The 7,484-nt window shown below is 37.8% G+C and overlaps 1 pseudogene; it reads left to right on the top strand.

Annotated features, from left to right (window-relative positions):
- The first annotated feature begins 459 nt into the window (after positions 1-459).
- On the top strand, positions 460-4,233 carry LOC110740695 (annotated as a pseudogene).
- Positions 4,234-7,484: the final 3,251 nt, after the last annotated feature.

The raw sequence follows: 7,484 nt of genomic DNA, 5'->3' as shown, positions 1-7,484 counted from the left end.
TAAGAATTCTATAAGCAACTGCTATTTTGCCCATTTTATAAACAATGAAACTGATAACCCTACCATGTTAAATAGATTCCCCAATATCAAGCATCCAGTAAGCTATGAATATTTAAGCTTAGGATGCTTGAATTTCAAATCTTGTGATATTAAATTTCAACATTATTTATATGTCAGTGATTAAGAAGAAAACATGCACTTTTTTTGTTTTTGTTTTTGTTTTTTTGAGATGGAGTTTCACTCTTGTTACCCAGGCTGGAGTGCAATAGTGCAATCAGCTCACTGCAACCTCCACCTCCCAGGTTCAAGTGATTCTCCTGCCTCAGCCTCCCAAGTAGTTGGGATTACAGGTGTGCACCACCACGCCTGGCTAATTTTTGTATTATTAGTAAAGACGAAGTTTCACTGTGTTGGCCAGGCTGATCTCAAACTCCTGACCTCAGGTGATCTACCTGCCTCGGCCCCCCAAAGTGCTGGGATTACAGGTGTGAGCCACCATGCCCAGCTAATAACATGCTATTTTCAATGAAATACTTTTTCAAAGAACCTGTTAAAGATACTGTTGAGTCTGCCTACAAATGTGAAGAAAGGATCTCTTCTTTTGCATCTTGAGGTTCTAATGTCTGTGCTCACACTCACCTAGTACTTCTCAGTGCACTTACCTCCCTGAAGGTGAAACCAAATGACTCTAGAGCTGTAGTTCAGGCCAGTTACCTTCACTAGTCTATATCATACAGATTTCTTCAGAGAACATTCGTTCTCCCACCCTGGAAAAAATAAGGAAGTTAAAACATAACCTAAATATTACAAGACAAATTTATAAAGTTGTATATGGTGCAAGATTTTTCAAACATTTATGAGTGTATTTTTTCATGTAATTTTTCCCTGTAAACATTATGGCCTAAGAATAGTTTAAAGAAACTTTTGAGAATCACAACTATATATTTTATTTATTGTCACAATACAGTGAGAATATGGCAATAACTGTCAACGAATTGAGCAACATCAGAGGCAGATATCATTTTTGTCAGTTTGGAAATGAGTGTTTGAATGTTCACAGGTAGGTCTAGAGCTTGATATTCAGCTCCCAGACTGCATACATAGTAATGGTATCTTGTTCCTAGGTTACATAACAGTGACTAATTTCAGTGCAGCTGAATCATTTCCTTTAGGATTGGAACAGATTACTTTCTCTTTGGTTAAGCACAGGTATATTAATGTGTTTGAATTTGAGAGCAAGGTTTTATTAGATATAATGGTGATAAAAGAGAGAGACAGACAGAGAAAGAGATATGCTTACACGGTGAGAGGATGAGGAAACATGACTGACAAAGGACCACAGATTTGTGTTTTCAAACCCAGAGTTTATTCTGAATGGGATATATGCTCAGTGAATGGTAAATACATTATTTGTTAACACTTGAAATTATCAGTTTTCTCTTCTATTTTTTTTTTTTTTGAGAAATTGAATTTGATTAAATCAAATGCACTTATAATGGGGTTCCATCATGTTGATATGACAATCGTTAGAGTACATAGAAAAATAATTATTGGATTATTCTCCCTGGTTACTAAAGACAAAAGTCAATGTCAGAGAAAATCCACTGTGACAAGGAGCCCGCTGGATTAGTTTCTTAGGGATGCTGCAGCCCAGTACCATGAAAAAGAGCCTTGAAACAGCAGACATTGATTCTCTTGGATCTCTGGAGCCTAGAAGTCCAAAATCAAGTTGCTAGCAGGGCCATGCTCCCTTCTGAAGGCTTAGGGGAGATGATTCCTTGCCTCTCCCAGCTTCTAATGGTCCAGTCTTTCCTTGCCTTTGGCAGTCTACCTCCAGCCTTTGCCTCCTTCTTCCTGTGGCCTTCGCCCCTTTGCATATGTGTCTGTGCTCTCTCCCCTAAGGACACCACGAGCCACTGGATTTAAGGCCCACCATAAATCCCGGATTATTTCATCTGGAAATCCTTAACTAATTACATCTGTAAATACTTTACTTCCAAATAAAGTCACATTCTGAGGTTCTGAGTGAACATAAATTTGGGGGGACACTGTTCAACCCATGGCACACCCTCAGACATAAGCAGGAGATGCAGCCCTCACTCTGTCTCCCACTCTTCAGACAGTTTCACAGATCACAAACACAAAAATATGGCCACACATGCCAGGGGCACAAACAAAAATGTATATGTATTAAAGAACGCATGAGCACCTCTGTGTCTCAGGGTCTGGCACTGAGCACTCTCACAGCACAACCTGTAAGCCTAAACATCTACTCTGTGACTCAAACAAATTAAGCTCCAAGGAAATGTTTTTCTTAATCTACTGCTCTATGTTCTTAGGACAGAAAGCATCTATCTACAAATGTCATGATTATATGGGTTGGTAGAGAGTGGTTCTGAATGCAAAAAGACTGCAAGTGGCAAAACCAGTTAAGAAAGAGAAGAGTTTCCCCCAGGGATAGGACCTAGACGTGCAGCAAAGTCAGGTTCACCGGCACCGTAGCGGTAGTCGCTGGCCCAAGTTAGAGGCCCGCTGAGAAGTCTTCATGCCTCAGATTCGTTGACCTACGGAATGCTTTGGTATCCATATTTTTGTAGAATGTATAAAGAATGTCTTTCATGTTGGTTGGAATCTGGCATACCTAGGTTAGGTGTCTAGACAAAAAAGAATACATACTACAGCAGAAAAATGTAAAGAATATGAAGCCTAGAAGCAAAAAGATCAAACTCAAGCCCAGGAGTTACACAGATCTCAAGATAGAGATTTTGAAACTATGGCTAAATTACATATTCCAGTAATGATGGATGAAGTTGTTCATTGGTCGTCACCACAAAAAGGACAGATTTTTCTAGATATGACATTTTGTTAGGGAGGGCGCACAAAAGCCATTCTACAGAAGGAGTCAGATATTGTTCTGTGGGCCTTGGACAGAGACCCGACAGCTTATGCATTCACTGAACATCTTTCAGAGTTGTATCGTAAACAAATCTGAGCTATGCTGGGCCAGTTCAGCCAGGCAGAAGCCTTGTTAATGAAAGCTGGAGTGCAGCCAGGGACTTTCGATGGAGTTCGTATGGATCTTGGGTGTTCTTCCATGCAACTCAATACTCCTGAAAGAGATTTTTCCCTTCGGAAAGGTGGCCCCTTGGACATGAGGATGGATGGTAGCAGGTATGCTGACACGCCCACTGCTGCTGATGTTTTCAATGCTTTAGATCAACAGGTGCTTGCATGTATCCTGAGAACATATGAGGAGGAAAAGCATGCCAAGAAAATTGCTTCACCAATTGTTCAGGCACGCAGCATCTGCCTCAGCAGCTTGCCAGCATCGTCGCAGGTGCATTTCCTCTCTCTGCTATTTATGCACGAAAAGACTTGCTACAGCGATCTACCCATATTGCCACCAAGACTTTCCAGGCTCTTCACATATTTGTGAACAATGAGCTCAATGAACTCTACACAGGACTGAAGACAGCTCAGAAGTTTCTGAGACCTGGTGGTCACCTTGTTACCGTCTCCTTCCATTCACTGCAGGATCGCATCATCAAAAGAACTTGCTTCGAATAGCATGACAGAAAGGTTTAACCTAAATGTTAGACAGCAAGTGATGAAAACATTGCAATTGGTTCAGATCATGAAAACACGGAAGAAGACTCTATGAGAAGAGCTCCTTTAATGTGGGAATTGATATACAAGAAGATACTTAGTCCATAAGATCAGAATGTACAACATAACCCCAGAGGGCGCTCAGCCAAGCTTAGAGCCACTATCAAATTATAAGTTACCATCATCTTATTCTTTAAATTTTTCCCACAATTTCTCTAATCTTTACTCATAGTATGTTCCTGAATGTCTTGATATAGGTTTAAGTGTAAGACAGTCTGAAAATTGATAACATTTAGCAGTTTTTCCCTCAAAAAGAAACTGTAGAAAATGTTATCGTGACAGAGAAAGTTCCACTCAAGGAGCAGCAGCATCTCAAGACCAGAAAAATGTGTTAATCTTTGCATCATATTGGACACTTGAAATGCAATCCTTCCTCTGGCCAGGAAATTTTTTAAATAATACTATGTTGTGTTTCTCTAAATATGTAAACTCAAGCTGTCAAAGAGAAAGATATTATAATCATATCTGCATGTCCTATATTTTGAATTTAGATGTTTTAATTTGCAACAGTCTTTCTCTGGCTCAAGTAATGATGATTATGGAATGGATTTCAGTGTCCCTACTTGTGAATAATTACTATAGTTTTCTCCAATGCAGGCTTTTTACAAATTTTATATTTTAAAATATTCATTTAAATATGTGTTATGCTGATAAAATTTCATTTTTCAAATTATAGTCTATTATTTTAAAGGGATTTTTCAGTATGATATGGCCATTTTGTTCCTATATTGCAAAGTAAAAATGTAAAATCCTTACAGAGAATTGTTTCACAAAACTTATATTTCATGTCAATTGTATTTAATAATAGATCACAATGCCTTTAGTAAGCAATAAAGTCTCTTATTAGAATCTTGTATTTTTAATTGAGTAATCAAAATAATCCAGCCAAATCTATTTGAAATAGAAAGCTATCTATTTAATATAGTAAAATCAATGCTCCCTTAATGATGTTACAAAGATATGGTAACTGTAATAAGGGTAAAAGTTTATTCAGGAAAAGGGTACTTGGTAGAAGATTCTTTAACAAATTGATGAGATTAATTCATAGTTCACATGTCAACTTTTTATATCTAATATGTACTTCTAATTTATTCAGTTATTCAGCAAGCACTGAACTTGTCATTAGAAAAGCAAAGGTAAGTACAACATACATGGCCCACAATACATGTCCTATTGAGGTTAGTAGAGGAAAATTATGTTAGTTATAATCACAAAAATCTACACAAAATGGACACAGTGGTAAATACTACAAACAGGTCATACGTGGTACTGTAAGAGCATCTAGTAAGGATTTTACCTGTTGTCAAAAACCGGGTGTGAGAACATCATGCTTGAATTGTGACCTGAATGATGAGTTGGAGATAATTAGTCAAATGGCACATGGGGTGTGGAAGGGGGCATGTTGATTAATGATACATATAAATAAATATTCTCTTAAATAGTTATCCTTGAAATCATATCTATATACTATTAATGTGCTCAGTAAACTTTTTTCAATTACAGAAAAAAGATTCTCCATTATGATTCAAATTTTAAGTTGGTGAATCCAAGTGAATGAAATGTCAGCATAACTGTATGGGCAAAATAGATAAGAATTAAATACATGAATTTACCTCAGACTCATTTTTATCTACCCTTTAACTTTAGTACCCAGGCTTGTTTACTACTTCTGTTTTACAGGCTTTATTTAAATCTGAACAATCCTACAGGGAAATGAGAATTAGAAAAAAAATCTGGAGAACAATATGCTTAAAATAGAAATGAGAGAATGCACCTAAGTTAATTCCCTGAATCCTACTTGAACAATGTATGAATTTCTCTTTGCGTGTAACTCATATTTGTGAATGAGACATATTCCCAAAAAATTCTTATCCCTGCATGTGATTGGAAAATAAAAGATCACATTTGTATATTCAACAATCATTCACCTGTATCACAAGTCATTTGTTCGTCTTTTATAGTATGGGAATTATTTTTTATGTTAAATAGAAACTGAATGTACTGGGTTGAAGAGTGTCCCCCCAAAATGAATGTACTTCCTGAGCCTCAGAATGTGACTTTATTTGGAAATACTGTGATTGTGGTTATAAGTAAGCTAAAATGAGGTCATACTGGTGCAGAGCAGGCCCTTAATCCAACATGACTGGTGTTCCTTATAAGAGAAGACAGGCCGGGCATGGTGGCTCATGCCTGTAATCCCAACACTTTGGGAGGCCAAGCCGAGCGAATTGCTTGAGGCCCAGGCATTCAAGAACAGCCTGGCCAACATGGCGAAAATTCATCTCTACTAAAAATACAGAAATTAGCCAGGTGCGGTGGTGCATGCCTGTAATCTCAGCTACTCAGGAGACTGAGGCACAAGAATCACTCGAACCCGGGAGGTGGAGGTTGCAGTGAGCCAAGATAGCCCCACTGCACTCCAGTCTGAGCAACTTGAGTTTAACACAGAATGAGACTCTGTCAAAAAAAAAAAAAAAAGAGAGAGAGAGAGAGAGAAGACAGAGACACAGTGGAGAATGCCACATGGAGCTGGAGGCAGAGATTGGAGTGATACATCGTGGCAACCATCAGAAGACAGGAAAAAAAGCATAGAATAGATTCTCCCTCAGAGTTCCAGTAGTTGCCACCCTGCTAACATGATTTTGCACTTCTAGCCTCCAGAACAGTGAGAGAATATATTTCTGCGGTTTTAAGGTACCCAGTTTGTGGTAATTTGTTACAGCAATCCTAGGAAATTAATACTCTGACAGAAAAAAATCTTGGATAATATGCATGAGAAAAATCCTTCAATAAACACAAAATTGGTTTCAAAACGTTTTCATGTAAAAACAGATTAACTTTTCAGTAATTAGTCGTGTTTTATAGTCATTCTTGCCTGCTTCTTAGTCTTTGTTGTAGGATGCATAATAAAATACATGAACGAGTTTTAAATGGTTAACTTTGGAGAACGGTTTTGAAAAGTTCATACAGTATTCAGAAATAAAAGCTGATGTTACAATGAAAGTACATCACATTTCCAATAAAATATTTTTGAATCTCAAAAAAAATAAACAGAAAACAAATGCATTTGTCAATTATTTCCTCTCAAATAGATTGTTACATAATAAAATGTCGCTCCCCAGTAGTGCTGAGGCTCCATTTAGTTGCTATTTTTCACGTTTTTTTTTTTTTTTTGAGATGGAGTTTCACTCCGTCACCCAGGCTGGGGTACAATGCAGTGGCGCAATCTCCACTCACTGCAGCCTCTGCCTCCTGGGTTCAAGCAATTCTCCTGCCTCGGCCTCCTGAGTAGCTGGGATTACAGGCGCCTGCCAGTACGCCCAGCTAATTTTTGTATTTTTAGTAGAGACAGGGTTTTACCATGTTGGTCAGGCTGGTCTTTAACTCCTGACCTCCAGTGATCCACCCGCCTAGGCCTCCCAAAGTACTGGAATCACAGGCGTGAGTCACCGCGCCCAGCCTCTTCATGGTATTCTAATTTGCGGATTTGGTTTGTGATCCAAAATGTGTGTAAGTTAGCATGGTATTCACACAGTTTTACCTGCCAGCTGGGGAGCATTTGCAATATTAAACTTCCAATATTACTCTTAAGCTTGTATATATATGTACATCTATCTATGTCTAAATCACATATGTATTAAGTGTGATACTCTTTCTTTGGGCAACCAGGTAAACACTGACTACAAAAATTGGGAATAGTTTCATTTAAAAATATTTAATTAGTTAATTAATTTTTAAGTGTTAGCTTTATTTAAATAATTGAGATTTACAGTTTTCATTTTTACTAGTTATAAGTTGTAGTCTACATTTTAACAGAT

The sequence above is a fragment of the Papio anubis genome, chromosome 9, assembly GCF_008728515.1.
Source record: "Papio anubis isolate 15944 chromosome 9, Panubis1.0, whole genome shotgun sequence".
Lineage (NCBI taxonomy): Eukaryota > Metazoa > Chordata > Mammalia > Primates > Cercopithecidae > Papio > Papio anubis.
The sequence above is the reverse complement of the archived record's forward strand: the minus strand, read 5'-3'. Positions and strand labels throughout refer to the sequence as shown.